The following is a 26909-nucleotide window of genomic DNA, read 5'->3' as shown; positions in this document are numbered from 1 at the left end:
CTCCTCCCTTCTTCTTCTTGGGAAGGCCCAGGCATGTGGGCTTAAGGGTAGCTCTGCTACATGCTGGCCATGCACCCCTAAAAGACTTTAGTTAACCAAAATTGTAAGTTAGTAGCAGAGAGTGAATAAAAACATCAGGTTCTGAGGAGAATTGTTTGTCTAACCATCCTTCCTCCCTTTATGGTTACATTCACAAAAAGTTACGGCCCAAGAGAGAAACAAGAAATATCCCAAGTCCAGAAAACATGAATATTTTGAGGAAGGGTCAATAAAATTAAGTTTGCTTGAGTTTACAAAGAGACTATTGATTATACACATGAGTTCAAACTTTAAAAAGAATGAAGTACTGGGAGAGACTGCCTAAACCCTAACAGCTTTTAAGAAGAGTTTAGAGAGATATTGGTCAAGGATGGTTTAGATGAAGCTGTTTCTACTGTTGTGGAAGAAGGATGAACTTGCTGACCTCCAGAGGTGCTCACTGACAAGCTGAAAATCCTTCTGTGCTTTCAAAGTGATTTGAGTCAAGATCTAGGTGACATAACCCATTAAGGATGATCTCAGTGGGAACTTAAAAAAAATCCCAAGTCATCCTTTTAAAGTCAGTACAGCCTGCTACAGGAGTCGCTGAGGTAGGTAAATACAGACTCATCCCATGCAGTCTTTTATAATTTAAAGTTCAAAGATTTATGCCACTGCTGCTGATAGACAGTGTAGATAGACAATATAATTATGCCAAATAGCATATATTAAAAACAACAGTTGATACACTTACTAGCTTGTTTTAACATTAGGAGATAGTCATTACAGATCTGAGCCTCAAAATGTTGAACATCCACAGATACTACTGAATTCAGCTGGAATTATTATAAGCTCACTGTTTCTGAAAATTAGGCTTTTACATGTCTGGCCACTATGGTGATTATTATTATTATAAAGAGAGTGCAGATGAGCTAAATAAAACTCACAATGATGCTCTTGATCATTTACTTCATTCCTTCCAATAGCAGCCTATGATATTGCTAAGAAAAAGTAAAATACAACAATCACTCATAAGAGCATAACATTTAATTAGCTTTGCAAGAAGACACTAAGCAACACACCAGATGCTAATGAAATCCTGAAAGTCCATTTTGTAATGAAGCACATACGCACTAACATATTTTAATTTCAAATTGTTTTAAAGGTTACAGATAGAAATTACAAACTACAGCCTTGAGCAGTCGCAAGACTGCATGCAGACATGCAAGAAGAAAAGGAAGCAAATTCACATTATTAGAAGTAGGATTTGTAGTTTGAATAAAATATCACTATCAACAACACAAAAAATGCACAGGCAGTGCATTCATCAGATTAAAACAGCTACTACAGCTGGCAACGGTATTGGTAAATTCCCTGAAGATAAAAAGCAATACCACGTCAGAAATCATTGGTAGTTTGAAGGTAGCCTAAGAAAGCCTCAAAGAAAAAGATGTGTAACTCATTTGATGAAAAGTGAGTGAAGATCTGCAAAGAGGGAAACATGATCAAAGGATTAGGCCACAAAAATTATCTATTTAAAATCTTTTGAAGCTACCAGTGTGAAGCTCTAGGTCTCCATTTCTGCCCAAATGTAAAGTATCTCTCCAAGGGCCCAGTTCAAAGCCAATCAAAGTCACTGAGAGTCATAAATTTCGGATTAGGCCTTTACGATCATTCTGAGGACATGTGTAATTACTGTCATTGCACTGCCCTTTCAGAGGACAGGCTAAAGCAGCCCATGGTCCCCAGGTCCCAGATGCAGCCAGGGCCTAGAGCAGGGATTGACCCAGTCCCTGCTCATCCCAGGGAGTGCCCCACTGCTGGACCTGCCAGCGCTCCCTCTCTGCTTCACCCCGTGTGCACTCAGCGCCAAAGTGAGCTGGTCATGTTAAGCAGAGGAACCCAAAGAACAAGTTTTCTAATGACCTCACTACATCGCAAGTAGGGCTGCCTTCATGGAGTGGCATGAGTTTTTGAGTGTCTTTGAATTGCTTAGGATGGAGAACTAACTACCTAGTAGATTTAGCCACCTCTAGCGTTCAGTAGCAGCCAAGTGGCTGTTTTGAGAATGCTGGTGACAGATTTACACAGCTAAAGTGGCAGCTTGGTACTTCTGAGTATCTCAAGAATTTAAGTTCTGGGGCCAGTACTTAGCATCTTCCTTAATGACCTGGATGATGGCACTGCACGCACTCTCAGCAAGTACACAGAGGAGTGGCTGATGCACCAAATGGTTGCACTGCCGTTCAGAGGGACCTTGACAAGCTGGAAAACTGGGCAGAGAGGAACCTCATGAAGTTCAAGAAAGGGAAGAGCAAAGTCCTATACCTGGGGAGGAATGACCCCATGTACCAGTACAGGCTGGGGGCCGACTAGCTGGAAAGTAGCTTGGCAGAGAAGGATCTGCGGGTCCTGGTGGACATGGGCCAGCAATGCACCCTCATGGCAAAGATGACCCAACATCATCCTGGGCTGTGTTAGGCAGAGCATTGCCAACAAGTCGAGGGGGGTGATCCCTCCCCTCTGCTCAGCACTGGTGAGGCCACACCTGGAGTGCTGGATCCAGGTCTGGGCTCCTCAGTACAAGAAAGACATGGATGTACTGGAGCAAGTCCAATAAAGAGCCACAAAGATGGTTAAGAGACTGGAGCATCTCTCATACGAGGAGAGTCTGAGAGAGCTGGGACTGTCCAGCCTGGAGAAGAGAAGGCTCAGGGGGATCTTATCAATATGTATAAATATCTGTTGGGAGGGTGTAAAGAAGGGGTCAGACTCTTATCAGTGGTGCCCAGCGACAGGAGGAGAGGCAATGGGCACAAACTGAAACACAGGAAATTCCACTTGAACACAAGAAAACACTTCTTCACCGTGAGGGTGGTTGAACACTGGAACAGGTTGCCCAGAGAGGTTGTGGAGAATCCATCCCTGGAGATATTCAAAACCTGACTAGCCGCAGCCGTGGGCAACCTGCTCTAGCTGACCCTGCTTGAGCAGGGGAATTGGACCAGATGATCTCTGGAGGTCCCTGCCAACCCCAAATATTCTGTGATTCTGTGAAAGGGAAAGGGAAATGGCAGTAATTAAGAATTTGTTGGTTTCTGAAAAGCAGATCCTTTAACCTTTCATACAACATTTTATAAGATTCAGACACCTTTTTTTGCCATATCATGCCAGTGCACAATGTTCCTTCTTCTGTATCACAGTCAGAAACATCACTTTAGTCTTAAAAAATAAAATAAAACAAAGATATCTGACCATATTTTACAGCAATCCTCCAGAACACTCCAGCTAAAATCAGTGATGTTGCAGAGACTAGTGCAGTAAATATTTTTAAGGGTTGAAGTAATGCAGCAACTCTAGCAACTGAATTGATGCACCATTATTGTTTTTCTCTACTATTTGGAAATGCTCAGTTTCAAACTCCTTGAATAACCAGAAAAATAAACTGCTACAGGGATTCATTCCATGGCGATCATCAAAAATATTATTGCTAACAGTAAGATTATGGCAGTAATTGGGACAATTCCCAGTTCTCTGCAGAATGCTTAATAGTTGTTACACATATTATCTAATAAAACATGCATTCTTCTCAGGCATAGGTGGAGCATAAAAATTTATCTAAGAGCTTTATGTGAAGCTGAATGAATGTAAAAATGAGCAAAATGGATGAGATACAGTTTTATTAACATAATGAAAACTAAACCCAGCAAATTTTCCCTCATTTTTAAATTAGCAGTTGGATCTATGTTATTATTATGCAGTTCTCCTTCTTCCTTTCCTCTCGCTGTATTGATTTTTCTTTTCTGCTAATGAACTAGGCACTCTGACAAATGTAAACATGCCAGTGTCCAGTAATTTCAGTACACGAGCTTACAAGGAAGCATTTACAGAGATATTCTGCAGTAATCACAAAATGCGTATTTTAGTAGTCATTGTTAATACCCACCACATAAATGTATATAATTGCTCAAGTGCTTTGTAAGCTGCCATCACCTGGTTGAAGAACTTGGACAAATTGTTTGACCTATGCCATACTCAGATTCTTAGCACGAATTGGAAATGTGCCAGAGGAATAAACTACCCAACAGATGTTAATTGTGCACTAGACCACACTGCATGACTCCACATTGTAAATGATTTTAAATATTCCAGTCACTCAAAGGTGCAAGGGTGGGCTTTCCAGAAAGCCTGTTACACCTCAAAAATTCTCTCTGGAAATGTATAAGGAAATAAAAAGAGAAAATTTATTTTCTGTAAAACATACAAGCAATAGTGATGATTTCAGAGAGTTCCCCCAGTTTTTCTACCTACATACAAAGGGAAGGAGAGACAGAATTTCAATAAAATGCAAGTAAATAGGCTTTGGGAGGGAAGATAAGAAGAGACTGGCAGTGACACAACAAACCCAACAAAACCAAAGGTCAGAGCAAGGTTCATGTTCCACAGCTACCCACATGGGCAGCTCTGTTGTGGAAGGGACTCTCTATGGACCTCAAACTGCTGAAAAACTAATTCAATGGCATGAAGGGGAAAAAAAAATTCTATGGACTCAAAAACCCACAGTTCGGGTATTCAAATCCCAAAACCAGATTTACAAATTTCTCAACACTAGGTCTGAATAAGCACCTAGGAGAGATTTTAAATCCAGATCTGTATTTTGTGACTGGAAGTCACCTTGGCCCTCAGCATTTTTTGCTCTAGGAACTTTGGAGAAAAACACTCTGCTTTACATCCTACCCTCCTTGAACATATGGCATCCACCTTGCCTAAGCTGTCGACTCCTTGGACATTTTTTAAAGACACCTTTCAGTCCATGTTTATACAAGTTGCTTTTGGAGACTGTCATCTAAATGCAATTAGATAGGTTTAAAAAATGTATTCATATGTATAGATATTTTTTCTCTAATGGAAACCATATTTTAAAGGAGGTTTGAATGTGTAACTTCCAAGCAGAATCAAAGGAGCTCATCAACATACAAGTCTTTTATTGTCTGACAGGCATGGATATTTTGTCTGAGTAGAGATTGATTTGGTGCCAGCTTGCTGCAATTATAAAGCAATTAGCATTCTTTCAAAGTGAGGACCAGAAGAATGGCCTGAGGTTGACATTCAGCTCAGTGAATAAGCAAGAAAAATCCTACTTTCTCCTGCTTTGGTAGTGACACTAGCATCACAGTTTGGGAACTGCTGGCTGTACTGTAACTCAGCTACCTCTAAGCCCAAGCTTAACAAGAACAAAACAGAGACCTTTTTAATTAGCCAGCACCATACCTTGACTCCTACAAAGAAGTCTGCTAGTAGGTTTTCCTTACTAGCTAACACATGTGCTTAATGACTTTTAGGATGCTGCCCTACTGGCTTATTGACTAACAAACCTCAGCTACCATTTCCGCAGCTGACTCCAGAGGGATCATTAAATGGTCCATTGGCTTCACCCATTAACGAGACTGTTTTCCCTGTCTAGACGCTGTTGGCCATTTTCTCATATGCGCTAATGATGGTAACATCCACCACTATGCAGAAAACCAATCCAAAGCCCTATCCTTTACGTCCTGCTTAAATACTTTCTTTCCCTAGCTTTTTTTGGCTTTATTCAGGCTTTCTTCATGTCAGCCTCTGTGAAAAGGTATGCAGCAGCCCTGCACAAGTGGCAAAAGACTTTTGTGCCGTCACAAAATACTGGACATCTTTAAATGAAACTTCTCAAATTAGTTCTTACACAGATATCAACCTCAAATTTCATCATGAGCTAGCACTGCAATTGACTGCAATAAACACAGATGTAAATACTCTGCACGTAGAATCTCCCATTACTTGTAGTTCCTTAATTGACCTGCTTTTAGGAAGCTTGCTGGGAGGCATAGAAACTAAAAACGGAGACATATTTAAAGTCTTCAGAACAGCCACTCCATACTGGAAAAAAAGGAAAATGCAAACTAATGCTCTCTCATGTGCTTTTTGTTGCAAGTTTTAGATTTTTGTACCTAAAACAGAAAAGAATGGAGAGATGGGAAGACAAAGTATCTGTGATTCTGCGTTAAAAGAGGTAGCTACTAGGCAATTCTTCCTCTCAACATCATCTTTGAACAACCATTTTCTGGGACAAGGGGATAAAGAGAGTGAATTATAGTATGTCAGGCAGGAGAAAGTGATCTAAAGACAGGTCAAGATCCATGAAAATGATACACATTTTTCTCTTTTTCTTTTACTTGCCTGAAAGTATCTTGTTTCCTAATAATGACACTAGTAAATAGGCTTTTACTGGAAATAGGTGGGCATGTGAACCAACTGATGACTTGACTTTTGACATGACCAGCTCGACGTGGGGCTAGGCACTATCTCATGCCCTGAATTGCTAGTTAAAAAGAAAAACATATTAAACAAAAGAATATTTAACAAACTGATTGAAAATATTTAACAGGAGCTCACAAACAGCAAAAATAAAAGAAAAGAGGAAAGAGCCAGCAATGAAGTTGAAGGGAGAAGGAGCCAAATTTGTTTCCTAATTAGAAAAATTCAATTTGCAGAGAAGATTAAATTTGGTTTTCTCTCTAATTAGGACCTCGTTAGGTTTGAGTTCTAGGCAGTAACATGGAAGGGAAATGATATATAAACCTATGTTAATGTCCAGCAATAGCCACAATAAATGTGCTGTGAACAAAGGTGCAGTTGTAAAGTTTCTATTTCTTGGACTTAATGACTGAAAGCAGAAAACCTTTAGGCATTAGCAAGGCACCTTTCCTTTGCCAAAGAAAATTTTGCTTAAAAGAGGGCAACATCATGAGGAGTGAAAGTCTTAACAATTCATGCGCCAGGAATAAACCTGTCTTACAGGCTTCACGTACAACAACCAATTTGAATATAAATGACGTCTACTGTGCTTTCCTTCTCTGAAATTTTCCACCGCCACTAAAAGTAAACAGCAAATATGACAGCTTAAAGGCCCTTATTTTGTTTGAATAGCAGACTGATGTTTTGGCAAGACCCAAAAACATGATAAAATCTCATTCAGGGGAAGAAAAAACAAGAGGAAAACTTTGAGTACTTAGTGTAGCAAAAAAAATGTGTTATTCCTCTGAAAAAACATACTTTTAGGAGCAAACTAAACACTACTGTAGCCATTGATGGAAGTGAAAAATCAATAACAGCAATACTGACATGGCAATTACGGGTAATGAATCCCTAGAGTGGACACATCTTGAGAACTGTACATGGACTCCAAGGGGAAGCAGAAGAATGAACTAAAGGATGAATGAATGAAAGAATGAAATGGTCCAGCATATAATAAGAGAAAACCCATGTTTTTACAATGACCAGTGTAAGGAGGAAAACCCTCACGCTTATCCTACATCTTGGACAGCTGTGGTAGAGCTCTAGGATGTTACACTGGAGACTATGCCTAAAGAAGTAGCTCATTTTTTCCACATGGTACTTCTTTGCTATTTCTATTTCTATTATGACTAAGAGCACTGTTCACAACGTCTTGTCAAGATGAGCCCTATGGCCAAAAACTTGGTCAGGATTTGTATCTAAACTGAAGCTAATGACTTTGTACTTCAAGGGTCACAAGCAGCTTGGTAAACAATTATATGTAACCATAAAATAAATCAATGCTAAACCTTCAGTTATCCCTCACTGTCATGGAGGCGTACTGCAACCTCAGTGGTCTTCCATGGAAACTCTCTCTTGGAAGACTTCTGACTGACTCTGCTACAAAGATGCAGAGAAGAGGATGCAGAGAGCTCTCTACTTTAGCAGTGAAATCGTGGACCAATGCCCTGGAGATTAACACAAATGCATTCAAATAAGAACCAAGATGCACATTCGTATTTACATAGATAACTAATTATTAGAACACACTGCCACAAAAAGCTATGAATTTATCATGTCTTCTTGGCTTCAGATCAAAGCTGTAGACCTTTACAGAAGATATACTATGGTGCAACTAAAGTTAACAGGTTCAACGTGAGATAAAATTCCATGGCCTCTATTATACACAAGGTCAGAGTAAATAATTGAATGTCCCAGTCTGGCCTTAAAAGCTATAGCTCCAAAATAAGAACTATTTCTGAAGCAATGGAAGAAAAGAAATAAATACATAAATTTTCTACACTGACAAAGGTAAAAGGCTGCTTCTCAACCTCTTATACCCACCGAACCAAACAGATATATCTTTTAAACTAACCTTTGACATCATCACAAATGGACCTTTAATGTCTTCTCATTTTCTGATAGTTAGACAGTTCTCAGACATTTCTCCTTCACTAATGATTTGAAATAAATAAATAAGCATAAACTGTTAAGCTTTTTGTTCTAACAACTAGGGAGTTTCTTGTAAAAGGCTGCACTTTATTTTAGTTGAAAACCTCATAGAAAATGCCAATGAAATTTTTAGATTGCAAAACCAGAGTTTCTGTTTATTTTTGATGACCATTTGGGTCATCATTTTCAATTACATTTTTGATGGGGAAAAAGAAGAAAAATCACAGAGGTGATAAAAAATCAAATGGGTCCATTTCAATTTTTTTTTAATAAGATTCTCTTTTGACAGATGTTTTAATGCTTCCCAATATGGAAAATACTTCTTGCAATTTTGAAAAACCACTTCTGTTTAACAGACTGTTTTACCTCTCTGAATCTGGCAAATAGCTTCACTTTATGAACTCTTTAGGCTATGGAACCGCGAGGCTCCCTCACCTCTCCCCGAGTCCTGGCAGAGCCAGTGACCAGGCTGAAAGTGGGTTTTCCTGGATGCAAGTGAGAGGAACTGCAGCAGAGAGGAGAAAGGCAACGCAGAAAGCGGATCAGAAGCTGCACTCACAGCCTCAGAAACACCAGCGATGCGACCCAGAAAGCTTTTGGGTTAAATCCTCTTGGAAAGAAGCCGAGGACTGCAAGGGATTAATGCATCTCCTGTCATTTGATTCTTCCTGTGCTCAAAGAAGCAGGACTTTACACATTTTTTTTAATTAAATAAGATTGTATATAAGATGCAACCAACTCTCTTGCCTATTATATCTCTCCTTAACAGAAGCAACGTATAAGACCCAGACATTTTGAATCAGCGCCCATGTCGAATGGAGACAGGGGATAATACACCTATAAGTTTAAGTTTTAGTAATTGGATACAGTAATAATTCCACCATCTCTGAATGTCCTTGGGATCACAATTTCTTCTGGCAATAAAGCATGCAGAATGGTTATGGTGTATGTTATGGATGTTTATTAACGTAACAGCACATTCTGGTTCCACAACGTGCAGGATTTGTATAATGGTGCTACATGCATTATTCATATTATGTAGGACCAATATAATTCCTCACTTCAGTCTTATGGATTCATAATTTAAGATGAAGAGACAGTCTCTCTCTTACAAAAGAGATGTTTATTTTGCCTGTATTTAGGTTCATGCGAGTCTTGAGCAGACACGAAACAGAGAATGTGACCAAACAAATCAATCAATATGAAAAATAGTTAACAGCATTTCTGAGCACCCTGATAATCTCAGAATAAAAAATAACATCACAGTCCCTTTTCTCATGCAAAATATCATATGTTAAATATAGCACAGTGTAAATGGCATTATATAAACTAGCAAGCTGATAAATTCAGAGTGGGAGCACAAAGCAGTGTGTGTAGGAACCAACAACCTATTATTTTCTTTTGTTGTTCTTTGTCTCCCACAGCTTTAAATTTGGAAATAAAGCAGCTTCAGCTATTTTTGTGAGCTGAGAGAACTTAAACAACAAACACTAGTTGAGGATGAAATTTCAACACGATAGTTGTGAGTGCCAGGACACTGAGGTTAATGGAGGAAGTGCTGACAGATCCTTACCTATGACAGTGTTAGGATACCAATCGAAAAGTCACATTTGCCCAGCACTGTCTCAACAGCTCTCATCTCTTGATCAACTGAAGGGATGACAATTCCCTTCTTAATAGCTTTTCTGGTTTTTGTATACAGAGTACTGCAAAATAGATTTCAATATAGATTGTATTGAAACACTGACTGTGTACTAGCAATATTTGTTGGTTTATAGTCATCCTAAACACTATAAAGCAGTAAAAACTGGAGTCAGATATCTACTGATTTATTGCTTAAAAATCCAGATTTGGATCAAGCAAAACTATTCAGGAATTCACACAGGAATTGTCTAATGTGTGCAGCTGAAAAAAACTTCAGAAACAAGGTGAAGAATATTAGAATAGTTCATTCCCACGTTTTCAGATACAATATTTGAGCTTTTACCTGAAAAAATGGAATAGAAAAAATAAAATAAAATAACAGAAATGAAAAGTATTTCACTCCGGTATGAAAAAATATATATATTAAAAATATACATATATATACAAATATACATATATATATGTATATGTATGTATATGTGTGTGCGTGTGTGTGTATAAATTCTGTATCAGCTCCAAACAATTCATTCAGAAAACCATAACAATAATAAAACACAGCTTAATTATTGGACCAGCTAACAATTTATTAAAATCCAAGCACAGAAATACTAAGTCCAGGTCCACTGTCTTCTGCAATGGATGACAGCCTTTCCTTCGCCTTGCAGGACCAGTTCTCCTTGCAGCCCGTGATGCTCTCTCTGCCAGCGGCTAGGAGCTCTGCTCTGTGCATTACCTTGGCTCATTTTTAACAACAGAAAAAAGACCTTATTTTTTTATTCATGCTCCATAGTTATTTGGTTCCCCAGCATACGCTACTTTGCCCTTCATTCCCCTTCCTTCCCATTTCCCCTTCAAGAAGGGCTTTTGGTTTCAGGACAGCGCACACGGGATATCTGGGGTGTCCCATAGGCAGAGACTCAAGGAAAAGCAGGAGAAACAGGTTGTGAACATAGTGAGCCTGACCAAGTATTCACATGTAGAGCCTGGTGATCAGAGAGTGAGGACTTTACCAAGCCAGATGATGTAAGTAGACCAGTATATTTAACAGAAATCCCAAAACTGTGATTTTGCCTAATCCCTTTTTGAATCCCTTCCCACTTTTGGCTTCACAAATTCCACTATGAACGGGATTTTATAACATATAACAATTTTACAAGGTATTTAATTATCTGTTAACTTATCCAGTAATACTAAGTATACACGATGTGGGAATTAACAGACCATATGCCCTACAGAGTAGGAGTTTTAAGGAATCCAAAGAATTCTTGGTGCAATTTTGATACATTAAGCCATACATTTCTTTCCCTATAGCTGGGCAATCTAAATAGCTGTGCACTGGCATACCATGGTTGTACTACATAGTAATCTACTCGGTTGTTGGTTCTAGGAAGCACAAGTCAAATGCCACTTTAAAAACCTTTGTTTTCCTGAAACCACACTGTGATATGCGCTATTTATATGTCCCTCTCCAGACTTCTGAAATTTACTTTTTAAGCATTCAGTTTGACAGGTGTTTTGATGTATAAATCATGCCCATAAATTATGTCTGAAACTGCTTTGGTGTCTGACAACAAGCAGAGAATAAGGATGCCACTTATCTCGAAAAGTGATGAAAAATGACACGAAAGACCTTGTCCGTCCTTGAACGAAACACAGGCACACGCAGAAAGATGAGTGCCCCGCATGACGCAGAGCGAAAATATCTGCCCTGACTTGACCAAGGAGATGGAGCGACATGTCCAGCTGAGTCCATCATTAATTCGCACACTATCGCAGCTCCTCTGTTTACAAGCCACTTTATGTTCCATTTTTAAAAGATGCATTTGAACATTCTATTATTTTGTTTCCATTAAACAGAGTTCGCAGCTTGTATCTCTTCACACAACATTGCCATTATGCCCATTAAATATCAAGTCGAAGTCAGTGAAAAAATTGTCAATCCTTTGCATTACAATAGCCAGAATACATCTGCCCCATACTTTATTTTATTTCACAGTTTAGTCAATGTTTCAATTCCGCATACAATTTTGGGAGCACAGCAGTGGCATTTTTCCAAGTCCAAATCCAATTAGTCTCTTCATTATATGACTGCAATGCAGAGTGTAAAAAATAATTTATTGTTTTTGGTGCCAGTTATTTAATCTGGGTGTAAGTAAAATTGCTTATTTGATCATTTATCCAGGAATGAATGTTGTGTCTCAGTTTTACTGATCACGCAATTTGATTTTATTTTCATTTGTTATTAGAGACTCCTAACGGTGGAACAAAAAAGTGCATTTGCTACTTTCAGTAAAAACTGAAGAACTGAACTTCTCGCCTGACTCAACAAGTCATCCCCGCCCAGCAATGAACTTTGCATGTACATTGGCATCGAGACTACAGTGGGATTTAAGCACGTGCTTAAATAGAAAGACATTAAAACTTTGTGAGCAGGATGAAATTAAGCCAGTACTGCGGGGTCTGAAAGAAAAGAAAAGCCAAATTCCAAAGGGAATTTTAGCACAGAATGACAGAGAATTACCTAAGCCTTGGTTTAGTGTTGTTGTTTTTTTTAAATCACCATTCAAAAAGAGTCCAGATTCTGTAATTATAGAATATGAAGTGATTTGACTTGATTTGTTTTTTTATTGAATACATATGAAGTGATTAACATGGGCTGAGAAAACAACTTATTTGTATTTGTTTAATTTCTTTTGGCTGCTGAGTATTTCCAAGATATGAAGAAGTTTTATCCTTACTATCTCCTGAAATCCTTTTTGTTACAAAGCAAATCTGATTTAACTGTTAGGACCGACCATTTCCCCAACTCCTCAGAACAAGGAAAAAGTGCAATCTGCAGTTCTAAATAAAATTATTGTGCACGGTATTAGTTCATTCAGCTCAGATCTGTGGTAGTGTTAGACAGAGTTTTAGCAGCTTAATGCCTGTGAAATGCATGGATAAATTGCCTTCACTTTTAAGAAAGCGGACAGTGTCATGTTATGGTTCAAGATTTTTGGAATGAGGAGCTACGAGCTGCTATAGAAAAAAGCTATACCAATGGTATATATATTTTAGCTTAATATTTCACACACTTGAAAAGAATCATCTCAGTGCTTTCTTTTCATAAAAGAAAAACTATCAGTCTGAGGGGAGTTCCCTCTCTTGCAAGCTGTGCTCCACAATGTCCTTGCAAACAAATTAGGACCTACAGTCTGTCCATGCAGCCCAACTAGAGCAAAATTCTTGTTGCTCCAGCATCATCTGTGCTATTGGAGAAGGGTTTGTTTGTCACATATGCTCTCTGAGCGTGAAGTCATTCAAACGAAATGAAAGACAGTCTGGTGTAGCTCATTCATTAATTTTCGCAGCAGTTGGTGCCCTGCTGGCATTTGAAATAAATGTAAGGAAAAGTTCAAGAGAGTTAGCTTCAATTCAAATCACGTCTACTTCTATGATTTTCAAGAAATGTTACAAATAGATTAAATTGCATTAGTAAAAGCTAATTGCAGAGCAAAAGAGAGGAATATTAAATGCTAAGTACTAAAACTAATTTCAAAGCAACATAATTTTACCAGCTGAATCACCTGCGACATGAAGGATTGCACTCTAATAGCTGCAGCGGTGACTGTGCGTCACTGTATAATGCTTTAGTCCCAAAAGATACTGGCTGCTGAAGTGTTAAATGACAAATTGAAAAGAAAGTATTTTAGCCCTGTTCATTTCACAGCTCCAGGCCCTTCCAACCTTCTCTACAATTAGATCCAAGGTCCAAATAAAGCTCCGCAGGCCTGGAGTTCTTATGCTTCTCATAAACTCTTCATGGCTTCTGAAAAACTCTGCAAACCTGGAAGAACATGCAGCCCCCTCCTGAGAGGGCTAGAGTTTCCTGAAGATTGCCTTTGGCCATTCACTTTCAAAATTCCCGGTACCTTCTTTGTATTATACTGTCCTGGTCTGACCATTAAATGGGAAGCTCACTGCTAAAAAAGCGTGATCTTACCTGTAATTATTGGCTCCATTTTATAATTTCTGCAGTGGTTTCACTGCCTGTCTGCATGGCCCTCCTCATTATATTACATTACCATCTCAGACATAGGAGGCTCAGAACAAACATTGATTCAAAAAAACGAGCCGTTGGCCGCCTCAGAGAATTAAAACACACCCTAGTCCTTCCAGAATAATGGAAAATCTAGCACATTTTATTCCTTGCTTCCTTCCCAGCTCATGGGAGAGACATGGTGTGAAAATGCTGCATCTTCTAGCCAAAAATAACACCACTTGAAAACTCAACGAAACAAAAGGTGGCGACACTGGGGAAATTTGGAAACTGTAGCCAGGCATTACCTAACTGGAAATCAGGGTGCTGTTTAAGGAAGTTGGATCAGAGCTGACAGAGGACTGAGGTGCAATGTTTAAGGGTCCAGAAGGAGGTGAGAATCACCTCCCCTGATTTAGATACCAGCAATGCGGATGGCTACATTTAAGCTATTTCCCCTGTATGTGATGTATGTAATGGAGAAATAGGTTCATCTATGCTGCGATTTATCTTTTCCCCAGGAAGACATCAGAATTGCCTATTTTTCTCCATTTCCTATTTTTTTCATTGCTTATAATCTAGATAATATCTGAAGTTAGATAGGCTGAATCCTGCTCCTTGGTATATGGATGTAACTGAGAACCTTGAATAAGACATCGGCACCCTCAAGAGGGTGAATTGAAGGGATATTTATGAGGCAGGGAGGAAAGCATAAAATTCATCAAGTTTCCAGAAAGAATTTACCTCAGGGCAGGACCTGCATTTCAGTGGCAGTCAGGTTATACATGTGCTGACAAACAGACAACTTCTTACAGGAATAAGACAGTTCACTGAAATTTTTCTGACCTTATATTTCTCTAAAGAAGCTTGACTTCACACTGAAACAGCAGCAAGAGCTTTGGAGTTTCTGTGATCAGGTGAATTCAAAGCAGAGTTGGATGGAGAAGCAATAAATATCTAGTGCTACTTCACAAACGTTTCATGCCACAGGAGCAGGAGGAAACGTCCATAAGGACGCCGTTTTATGATTATGTTCAAAGCATGGGAAACACTCTCAAGCACATTTCTGAGCTTAGTAAGCACAGAAGGGATTCTCTGGTTTGTTTTCAAAGAGGAAGCTGCATAAACTGAATCATTATAATAGCTCAGTATTTGCTAAGACTACAGGAGTAGACTTTCAGAGCAGTAAGTATAAAAAAAGGGTAGAGAAGTACATTGAAGATTACTGAATAAGGGAGCAGAAAGAGAAAAGCACAGCTTAGAGGACTTCGGTTGCATGAAAATATTTATGTCTATTCCTAGTAGGAGCTGACCCTGATGTTGCCTTAAACCAGTGCAAACCACTTAAGCTGCTCTTCCCTTTCTATAGCATTTTATAGAGCACTTCAGCCATCTACAGGTGCTTACTTCCTCAGCTTGACACCGAGACGGATCCTATATCTGTGTGTCTTGTGACATAAAACCCTTGAAGAAATCAGTCCGTAGACCACTGCCTTTTCCTACTATGGGCTTCAGAGTAACAGAGTAGGCAGCAGGAAGGGCCAAAAACCACAAGAAAGTGTGCTGAACAACTGTTCATGGATTTCCTGTGTTTAGAGCCAACAGAGCATGTCCAAGGTCCTGGAACGGCTCAGAAAAAGAAAAGCTTGGAGGTGACTAGTTACGGGGCCAACTTCAGAGGGTAGAGTCACACCGTATGCTATGTCCACAGCAGATCTAAGGTTCATCCATAATACAGCATATGTTTTAACTGCTGAAGATATTTGTTCTTCTGCCCCTGGGTAGCAAAACTCTTCCCTCCAGGGTCAGATGGGTAGAGCAAGCTGTACTCAGAGCTTTCTACAATTTCTACAGGGTTAGCTTAAAGTTGGTTATTTCTTCTACCTTCTCCTGGGTCCTTAAAGATGCTTTACATGAATTCCCCCTATTTCTTCACCATGCACATTTATCTTGGTATACTATCTCATTCACAGCTCTACCAATCCTCATCTGACATTCATAAATTATCAAAGCACCAAAGTTGAAGCACCAAAAAAGCTCTCTGTGGAGACTCTAATCAAAGTTTTTGCAAATTTATAGCTTCAGTGTTAACAGATAGCTGAAAACATGCAACAATGTGCCCATCAGCCCTGCAAAGGGCAGTAACAATTAGCAGTTTGCTTGAGGCCAATAAAGGCTGGTCTTTCCTTCCCTTGCCTCCTTCAGATCTTTGAACTTGGTCTGCAGTTTGTTCAGAAGTTCAGGATAACAGTATTATTTTGCACCCTCGTGCAAAGTGCACTTTTCAAATACCTGTGCAGAACTACCCATGTCCACAATGCTTTTGCAATGTATCTGTAATTGCTTTGATTGAGTGCAAACAGCTGTAACTACAAATTAAACCTGGGACGCAGAATCCCTGGGTCACTTGACTTGGGGGGTTGGAGCCAGCAGGGCAGTGAAATCACACTCATCCTGCAAATTCAACAGACCTTCCGCAGATGCCACTGGGGTTGAGCTTGGAAGTCTACAGTTCAGATAATCAATATAGATGAACTTGAGCAATACCGTATGCTTGAATTCAGCTATAATAGCACAGTCCAAGCCCAAAACCTATAGCGTAGTATATAAAATAATAAAACAACTATGCAATGGAATGATGGGATGCTTGAAATGCAAATTGAAAGAATTAATTTCTGCACATATAATGAGGCAACATGCTGTGTGCGACTCTGACCACCTTTCAAGCAAACAGGATACACAAAGCACAAAAGAGCCAGAATGAAATTCTCATTGTCTCAAGCTGTTTTCTCATCAATCTGAAAAAGCCAAGCAAAGTCATGTTAAATGAAAGCTTGGACTGAAGATCTCCAATTCATATCTGACATTCAGCCTTGCTGCTAAAGGTCTGCTCAGTGGCCTCCATATTTTCCAAATTAAGCACTGGGAATGTTTTGCAGTTACTGTTAGTAGGGTTACAAAGTAATAAATGAATAAGAATGAGCATAAATATCAGACTAAACATTATTTGAAAATGTAATGTCTGATTCAATACATGCATAAGGTATTAAATTCATTACATGCATAATGCTGAGACAAAGCATTGCTGTCGGAAAAGAGAAGACCTAGGAATTATCATATCCACACAGAAAGAGACAGAAATTTCACATGTCAGAAGATTTTCAAGAGCAGTGCAAAAATCTCCAAGAGTGGCAAATTACCATGGGGATCAGCAGTTTCTTTAATTGCAATTGTCTATGAACGAATCATGTATTTTGGCAAGTGCTTGCGTCTCTACCAGCGAACCTGATAAAAGCAGTAGTAATAGCATAATCTCAGGAGACGTTGTGCTGTTCAGAGTATTTCAGAAATGTTTAAGTTTAAAAAGCTTTTCATCGGAAGATGGTGAATTTGCCAAGATCTAAGCATTTTGTGGAACCATACTGATTTTGACGACATTTCCAGCAGTAAACTGGGGTGAGGATGGAATTTCTGGGATAGTCACGGCACCTAAGGCAATAGACTACCCTGTTGTTGTCCAACTGCTTCAGGTATTGCAATGCTTAGCAGAGCAACACACAAAAACCTTTGAAAAGCTGGATCCAAGACCTCACATCCCATTAATCAGAGAGTTTATGATGCAGACATCATATTCTGCACAATGCACTGAGTCTCTGGGGAAAACAAGGTTTTATAGTGTACTCTGCAGGCCTGACATCCCCTTTTTTTCCCCTGGGGAATGCCAATAAGCCAACAGTTGAAGAAATTAAAAAGGACTATGAGGAGAAATGCTTTTCTCTTTTAGAGAGAAGGGATTTTTGTTTATATCAGAAAGTTAAGAATCTATCTATTGGTTGCAACCCCTCTCACACACCCACTTAGGAATACTGGGCATAAACTAAGTCACTTCCACAATTTCAGAGAAACTGGAGATTTTTTTTTTCTCTAGAGAAAAGGATCTTTTTTCACCTGTTAACAGAACGGACCAGAACACACTGTATGAAACTCCACCACACAATATGACGTTGTGAAAGATCACAGACCTTCACATTTTAGCATATGAAGTTTAAAGCTTAATGTAGGTTGGTTTGGAAAGAAAAGGGTCACCTGATAAACAGACAGAAGTAAGAAAGATATTATTTGTAATGCTTTTTCTCAATTACAGGTTAATATTCCACACTGAATCCTACTAATCAGAATGCAAGCAGAAAATTTACAGCTAGAACTTTTCATAGAAAAGGCAGAAGCTTTTAAAAAAAGCTTCGTTTTTACAACTTCTTAAGGAGCCTTCTAGACAGCTATCTGTAGCTCCACATAGTTATGATGGCACAATTATAACATGAGGAAATAGTGACACAAACAGAAAACAAAAATAAATGTAATGTAGGAATAAGCTTAAAAGTCTGACTATAAAGTTGTATCACAGGTCCTTAGCAGCAGATCTTTACATGAAGAGCGAGGGAAGATTTGTCTCTTCTAGTAACGACGAGCAGAAAGCTGGCAGAGAGGATCTCTGCAGGAGGAGCAGGGGCCTTCTGCAGCTTTGACAGCTATTTGCATGCACAGTGAGGAACAACAGCTCAACCTGTTACGGCTCCGTACAGAGCGCATATTTAATGTACTGCAGGCTGATAAATAATAATGCCACCTAACTCATTGGTAGCTTTCAATGTGCTTTTTTTATTATCTTGCCCATCTTACAGATGGTGGAACGGAAGCACTAACAAGTGAAATGATTTTCCAAAGTACGTCCAGGGTACGAAAATCTCCTGAAATCCCAGACCACTGCTTTAAACTTTTAGAGAATTCAGCACAGTGTGTGGCACGATGCAAGCGTTGTTATTCTAAAACCGAGCTAGACTCACCATTGCCCATCAGATCTCTGCAAAACAGAAATCACTGCACCTGTTTGCAGAATTATGGTTCCCTGTGACTCACACAATCTCCTTTAAAGAATAAAGTGAGATCTTTCATAGTTCTGATTACTATTTTTGTCACTTTCTTTTCTTCTTCTTCTTTTGCCACAGAATAAATAGTAAATGGGGATATGATATTACCCTGCTCACACGTTTTCCTCCTTTCTATTTTGCCAAGATTCAAGAAGCTACAGGCAGAAGGAAAAGCATAACAATATCTTTTCTCCTCTCTTCCTTAGAAAAAATCTGAAAATGTGCCCATTAGACATTCAAGATTTACACAATCAGCAGAATTCAACCATATCACATCTTCTCTTAATTGCAGCCACTCTGAAAAGGTAAATTAGAAGCAGTTTGCCCTCAAAAATGCCCAAAAATTACATTCAACTCTAATTTACCAGAGAAGTTTACAGTATGTGGATTAGGAACAACTCAGCTTTCTTTTTTATTTATTTTTTTTACATGCCCTAACGACACTCTTGAGCTAAAACAATTGCACACTTGAGGCCAGCAACTTTAAAAAGATTAATATACCAAATTAAACTGCAGTGACAGCAAACCCAAATGGGTCCCTAGATTCAGGCAGGAAGGCAACGCACTCGCAGGCAACACCCCGAAAAGGAAAGGAGAGACAAAGGACGGCAGCAGGGAAGGAGCACCAAACCACATTTTGGCAAGCACAAGGACAGATGCGCTAAATTAGCGAAACAACAGCAGAGCAGTTGTCTGAGGAGATGGCCAAACTCTTGCCATATGACACAGGTAGAAAGGAGATGGTTCTTGTAGTTGGTGAATGTATAAAATGGCAGAAGGCAATAGCCCAATACCGGTGGGCTAGTTTTTGCAGCACCACCAAGTTACTTCAGGAGGTGCAGAATTATCCAAGCTTGCTTTGCCATAGATTTGAGCGCTATTCCTATGTTTGCTGCTCCAGGAGCATCAAGTCCCCGATCCTGGCATTACCCGCAACCTACTACCCCACATCTCCCATCTCTTCAGCTCTCCCCCTTGCACAATTCACCCAGGATCTACACACACACAAAAACACGCAGCCCCACACACCTTAGCTCCTACCTATGGCATTTTCTGCTGTCACTCATGTCTCCAGTGCAGTCACAGCCTCACTATCTTCCAACAGCTCCATGCCTGCTTGGTCATGCAGAGGAAAGGATGCACCATGGCTGGTTTAAACCAAAGTTGGTGGCCCATCAGTCCCTTCTTTTTCCAATGTATAATGGATGGTATCTTCCCAGCTTTCCCTCCAAAGAGGCTTTACTTATCTATGCAACCATTGCTTTTTCTTAAAATTTGTAAGAATTAAATATTTATGTAGAAATTAGGCAAATATTGAAAGACTTCATTCTTGTGAGAAGCAGCACTTCAAAACTCCTTAGCTGACAGTTGCTAGTCACAGGAACTTCTTTAAGCTGACGTTACAGTGAATAGAAAAATGTGCAGTTTACATTGCCTCTTAAATAAACCATTCAGAAGTGCAACAGTGGCTCCACAGAAATACACGTAAAAGCTCAGAGAGCTCAAGTCAAGCAGATGAAGGCAACTTGCTAAAATTTGATTGTGAAATTTTAATTCTACATTTTTCTAAGGGCAGCTAGAATCTACTTCTATCTATTCTCTCTCATTCTTTGTGGTATGCAAGAAAGCCTGCCATAATCATACAGATCAGCATAGCTTATATTTATTGCTTAATTATGAAAGAATAAGAATGAAAATGAAAAATGGCAATATAGATTTTCAGTCATATAATTCCAATGTTCCACTTTGCTAAAATGATGTAAAATACCTATCCTTATTAGCCAGGAATGTGCTGAAACAGCATTAAAAAAGGACAAAACTCACAACTAGGCAATAAGCAAAAATGCTATGGACACATTTTACACAGTTTCCAATTGGCTGCTTCCCTGCAGACAAGATACCAAAAATACACATTTTTATCTCCATAATATTATACAGCACACAAGTACCTCAGGTCAGCACTTGCTATATAACATCAATCTTAAAATAGCATTTTGAGATATCTGAATAAAAGTACAATTTATAAAAGGAAACAAGGTGTGTTGTTTCTTTGTTGTTTGATATTCTACATATTCATTTGTGGTATAAAGATGTAATTTCACTGCCTTCATAGTTTTTTATGAAACATGATTTACACGAACCAGGGACCAAAGCATTTCTTGTCACTGTGCGAGACTGCAGTATCTGAGACACTGCAGTCATTTGGTAATCCGAGCATCAGACATCACTGTTTAAATTACTGCAAGTGTTGGCGTTTTAATGGAGACAGCAACATATATAAAAATTGTATTAAAACAACTAATATTAAAGTAGCATTAAGGCTGTGTTTAATTAACTGGCTTGAAAGTTAGGATGTTCAATGCATTGGAGATCTGGGTGGCTGAACATATAAGGAGCAGAGAAGGTGAAATGGAAATATGAGAAACAGTAAAAGGGCGCAGCAGAAGGGAGCTAGGAAAGAGCTAAATAAGGTCGCAGCACTATATGGCCACAGGCTTGAGAGAGGTGCTTGCTCTGGAAGTGGCTATCAAACAGACGCCAGAACCAAAATTTCCGCTGACTTAACACCAGACAGTAGATGAACCAGTGGTAGCTATGTTGGCTACTGCTGTCTCCGATTGCTGTTATGCGGAGAGAAACAGCACACGGTCTGGAAATGCGTTTCTTCCCTGGGCAGGTCAGGGAAGTAGCTGCTGGGAGACCCTGGATATCACAGTGCGTGAAGTTAAGGCAACTGAAATTTTTAGAAGCAGCGAGTAAAATGGCTTCACAAATCTTGTTATTACTGCTGCTGTGACGGCAGGTGCTCTCCTCAGCAGTCATCTCTCCAACACATTATCTTTTCATTTATTCTGAGTACATCCATGTTCCTTCAGCGCCACTGTCTATACACAAGAAAATAACTGCAGGAAAGCCCTCTGCTTCTGACATACCCTACCATGGATCTCCTGCACATGAAGAGGCATTGCTGAATGCTGTTGGACCTGTCAGCTGTCGGATTTTAAGAGGAAATCTGTATATGATATTTATGAGTTTGTAAAAGAAGGGTAAGATGGCAAAAATTCCCAAATCATTTTGTTTAACCAGTGAAGTGTTTTGTAAAGGGACATTTATTGTATTGTAGGTACAGGCTCTCAAAAACATTTCAAGAGAGTCTTTTTTACTTTTTTTTCCCCACCCCTCTTTAAAAAGTTAGATCAATGCTCGGGCCCTTGTCCAAGCCTCAACTTCCCTTTCTTACAGTTTAACTTCAAAAGACCTTCATGCTGTCTCAGGCACTGCTGAGCTCCCAAGAGAGCAGGCACCAGCTTTGCCCTCAGACAGCAGCAGATTGGGGAGTTCAGCCAACCCTTTAGGTGATAGCTTCAGTCTTAGGTGAATCAGCAGACATAAGGATTTGGGGAGGCACCCAGCACCCTTTGGGCAATTTGTTGACACCGTTATCCCCCCCACCCAAATATACAGTAGCAGACAGTCACTTGAACTGCTTGTGTTTTAGGCCAGCCCAGGAGGACTGCAAGTGAAACTCAACCGAATGCTGTTAACTAGCTGAATGAAGAGGTCTAGCTCTCAGAACTGCTTCTTCTGCTGCTCTTACCATATTTTTACTTTTAAACAGCGAGATATGTGAGGCTGCAGCTGTTGCCACTGCATTTGTCTGCCCTGGAGTCAAAGAGATGAATGCAACTCCTGCATGTAGCTCAAAACACCTGACTCAGGTACCAACAGCAACACGAGGATGGCAACACAGAGCTCGTTCTGGCTGGTTGCTTTGAGTATACACCTTAAATCCTACGCTGGTCTCTAAAGCCTTTCCTAAGCACCGAGATGCTGTGCTTACAGTGTTTACTGTACCTGAATAAGCTGCATTAAACCTTACTCTGATGCGTCGGGCTGCTGCCACGTCATAGCCAGACCCTCGCCCCTGGTGCAGGCCCGCATGTGCTCTTCCAGCTTCCATAGGGAGAACTGAGCTGGTCCTGACATCAGTTCAGAAACAAATTGTCAGGAAAGTACCTCTTCTGTAAGAGGTTTTTCTTTTGCTAAAGAAGTGGTTCTTCTTTTACTAAAAAGACTGGCAAACAATTGCTGCTTTACCCCCAGAAATATTATCTTCAGCAGCATAGTTAGAGGTGACTAACACAATGCAGGATGTTTTATTTACAGCTAAACAAGCTACTATAACACATAGTGACTGAGATGTCTGTGGATGTAGATGAGGTTTTTAGAGAGCATCTTAACTAAGTATCTTTTCATCATCTCTACGCTAGCCTAGCCTTAATTTTCTTATCCTTCGTATCACTAGAAAACAATGACTACTTATGTCTGATTTTTAAGACTCCTTATCTCTAGGACATCAACAGGAGCACACATGGTCTGAATGCCTAGAAAATTTATTGCTCACATTCATTCCCCTACTTACTTTTTTAGCCGTAATTTAGCAGCAGAAATTGTTTATCAATATTTTATACTCAGATAGGCTACATGGAAAAGGGAAGGAGATTTGAGCAGACGGTCGCTGCAAATTGCATACTGGAAGTGGGTAGTACACGAATACGCCTCTTGATGTACCACTGAACACACACTTTTGCAAGAATATATATTGAATAAGGCTGAGCTCAGACTACATGGCAGAAACTGACCCAGGTTATAATTTAAACCTTTCATTCTATATTCTTCTATTACCTAAACAAAACAAAGGCATAAACCACACTGCGTCATGTTATGCAAAGACACATTTGGATTCAATGCATTAATCTCACTGGGAGTTAGTCTGGCCTTATCCCTACATAACTGAGATCAGAAAAGTCCCAACAGCTTAAAAAACATAAACAAAAAGTAAAGAAGCCTTAGAGATGAACAAGAAACAATCTCTTGGAGAAGTAGCACTTACAGAAATAATTTTAGTTTAAAACATCATAAATTTTTATCAGCAGCTCAAGGGAAAACAATGTCAACGAAGGCAGAGCAGAAACAAGAGCTCTTTTCTCAGACATTCCCCCTCGCTGTCAAGGAGGCTTTGAGGTAGGGATGGGCCATATAGGGCCATTTTTCTAGTAAGATACAGCCACTGCCTACTGTGTTTTAATCTCCTCCTTAAAAGTGCTTAATCAGCCAAGAGAAGAATAACTGTGTTTAAAAATGCCAATGCGAAGAGCTAGGTTAGGTGATCTTAGAGCACTCCTTCACCCTTTTGTCACTGCAACCAGAAAATAAGTGTAGCCCAGGGAAGATTTTAACCCATCCAGGATTCCCCAGTGTCACCAATATTCAGTGACAATGCCAGCTCTCTATGGGCATTTTCCTCCATTTCGAGGCAAAACAGCTCTCCAGCTGCTCCTCTCCAGGCTCTCGGCTCTCCAGGCCAAGGACATGTGTAGGGCACTGCTGGCCTCCATCTTCTGCTGCCTTGCTGTGCTCTCTGCTTGCAGCTGAGACGCCGGCCTTTCATCTCCAACACACTTGCAAGTCTCTTACTGATTTTTCCAGTTATGCACATGAATGAGGAATCAGTCTGGTTTCCAGTCATGCCATGCAAAGAGTCAAAAGTCCCACTAAGAGAAGTCCTCAAAGTCAAGAGTACGGTAATGCGGAGATTATTCCCTCTCTGTATTATAACTACCTGCCTTGTGAATGATTTTATTCTCCAGTACTGTCAATCTAGCCTCTTCTGTGACCATTAAATTTATTGCAGTAATTTAAAGAAAAAAAATGATGTGATTTCAAAGTCATCTCTGAGATGAATATTACAAGAAGAGGGAAAAGTGAGCTCGAGACACCAAGGACACCCATGTCCTGTGCCTATCCACTGAATTATAGCTTTTATACCTCAGCTGCCCTTACACTGAAGTCAGGATTTTGCATCAAGGTGCTGTAAAAACACAGTTAGGAGGGCAAGGGCAGGCACTGGAAGCTGAAGAAACTTTTCCAAGGCCCTTGGACAGTCAGTGACTGAACCAGGAATAAAATCAAGCCCTCTGTCTTGTATGCTACACCTCCTGGGCCCTAGTGCCCCTGGGATGACTTTTTCTAGTTGTGTTTGGTTCAAATTTCCAACACAGCTTATAGAGATGGACTATTTAATCTATTCTCATCATGGCCTTTAAAATATTTTAGCATCATTATGCCCGAAATTGAGAGCTCTTCTGCCATTTCTTTGTTTTTGTTTTTGTTTTTTTTTTTTTTTAACAAATGCTAGTAAATGGAAATCAGTTGCAGAGAAGAACATACTCCCTTCAAAATATTGAAAATATTTGTGAACTGCTGAGAGAAGATACCATATTTTCTTTCTTCACTTGAAGTTTAGCATACTAAAACATGAGATGTCATTAAGAAACTAGCTCTGTTTATGTAACGTCAGAAATCCTGCATGCGCACAATGAGCTTCATGCTTTAAGACTCCATGCGAAGTATGAATTTACTGCAAATTTTCCAAGTGTGGTAAGCAGCAGCACATTATTTAAAAAGTAGGCCAAATCTTTAGTCCATAGCTAACACTATGACTCCTGTTCACTGATAAAAATATCAGTCTCCCATCTGCAGCCAGGCATCCACTCCCTACATTCCCGTTCCAGCTAGAAGTTTTATACATGAGAGAGTCCTGTTAGATGCTTCAAAAGAATTATACATATAATTAATTCTTTTTTTCTTGGTACTTGCATAGATATTATATGAAAAGGATACACTGTATTTGATGGACACACTTAGACACACAGTATGTTATGTATTTTACATACACAAACACAAGAAATTCTGTGATACAAAGTGTTAATAGGAGTTAATTTCTAAATACTTCCATATTAATTGTGAAGAATTGGAAAACTTAAATCAAAATATTATCTAGTTTTTTTAAGAATCCTTTTCACTTCACACAAAAAATAACATGTTGCAATCTGAGGACGATTCTACACTGAAAAATAATGAAATTAAAGATTCTTTTATTTGAACATCATTGCTGTACTAATCTCTGAATTAGTTGTTATAATAAAGAATAAAGAGAAATAAAGAGAAACTGACAGTGCCAATGGCCAGATATCCGCTATGAGTATTATGTGGGGTTAATTTGGAGCGGTCCCATGAACTACACACCAATTATTGGTTGGAGTGCCTAACAAATACGTTTTTATTAGCATATTATTTTGACTCAGCAGGACTTTTGAAGAGATTCTGCCGGTCGTCCGCTTTTATTGCTCGTTGCTTCACGTCACAGGACAGTCTGGATTTCTTCTGGATGAAACTAAGCCAGAGGACGTGCTCCAAGAGCACAATGTGCACTACAACTGCCAGATGACATCCAATCCAGAGAACTAGACTAGAGCTAGTTTGAAGAAAGGTCCCTCCCCTTCCCTTCCCCCCCACCCCAAAGTGAGTATAGTTTGGGCATCAAGTCCTCAGCACTTTTTAACTCTACAGATCCACTTCTGCTGAGCTGCAAGACTCGCTAAAGTAGACATAAAGGATGTGCACTTTTGAAGAGCATCTTTGACTTAGGTATCAACTGACAGAGAACAACTTTGTGCACGCAAGACATCTTTGCAATGAGAACCAGAGTGCACCAGGGCACAGCTGGAAGATTTGTGTCAAAACCTCACTCCCAACAAAAATACTGAGATAGAGATACCTTTATTCTCTTTTCAAGTATCAGAGTGATTGCAAATATAGAACTGTTTGGAATGTACATTTTTCTTTTATCACTACTTGGATTCTAACCTTAGTATCTTTTAGACACTTGATTCCTCCCTTTAGATAGTTCCACAGATCCTCAACCCCATAAAAAATTATCATCAACTACATCTCCCACTCACTATTGCAGAAAAAGGTGTATGTAACTACTAATGATCAGTTGTATTTGATAGGGAAGAATTATGCTGTTATGGAGGACAGCAGGAAGGAACTGTAATGGATAGAAAGAACTAATGAATGTAGCTTCCTCTGGGCTGAGTAACCAATAAAATTAATAAAAAAATCTTTGCATTAACAGTGTCTTTCACTTTAGTCACAAGTTAAAAATCTCTTCACACATTCTGTTTCTCCCTGTA

Source organism: Apteryx mantelli, chromosome 6 (assembly GCF_036417845.1).
Source record: "Apteryx mantelli isolate bAptMan1 chromosome 6, bAptMan1.hap1, whole genome shotgun sequence".
In the NCBI taxonomy this organism is placed as follows: domain Eukaryota; kingdom Metazoa; phylum Chordata; class Aves; order Apterygiformes; family Apterygidae; genus Apteryx; species Apteryx mantelli.
The sequence above is the reverse complement of the archived record's forward strand: the minus strand, read 5'-3'. Positions refer to the sequence as shown.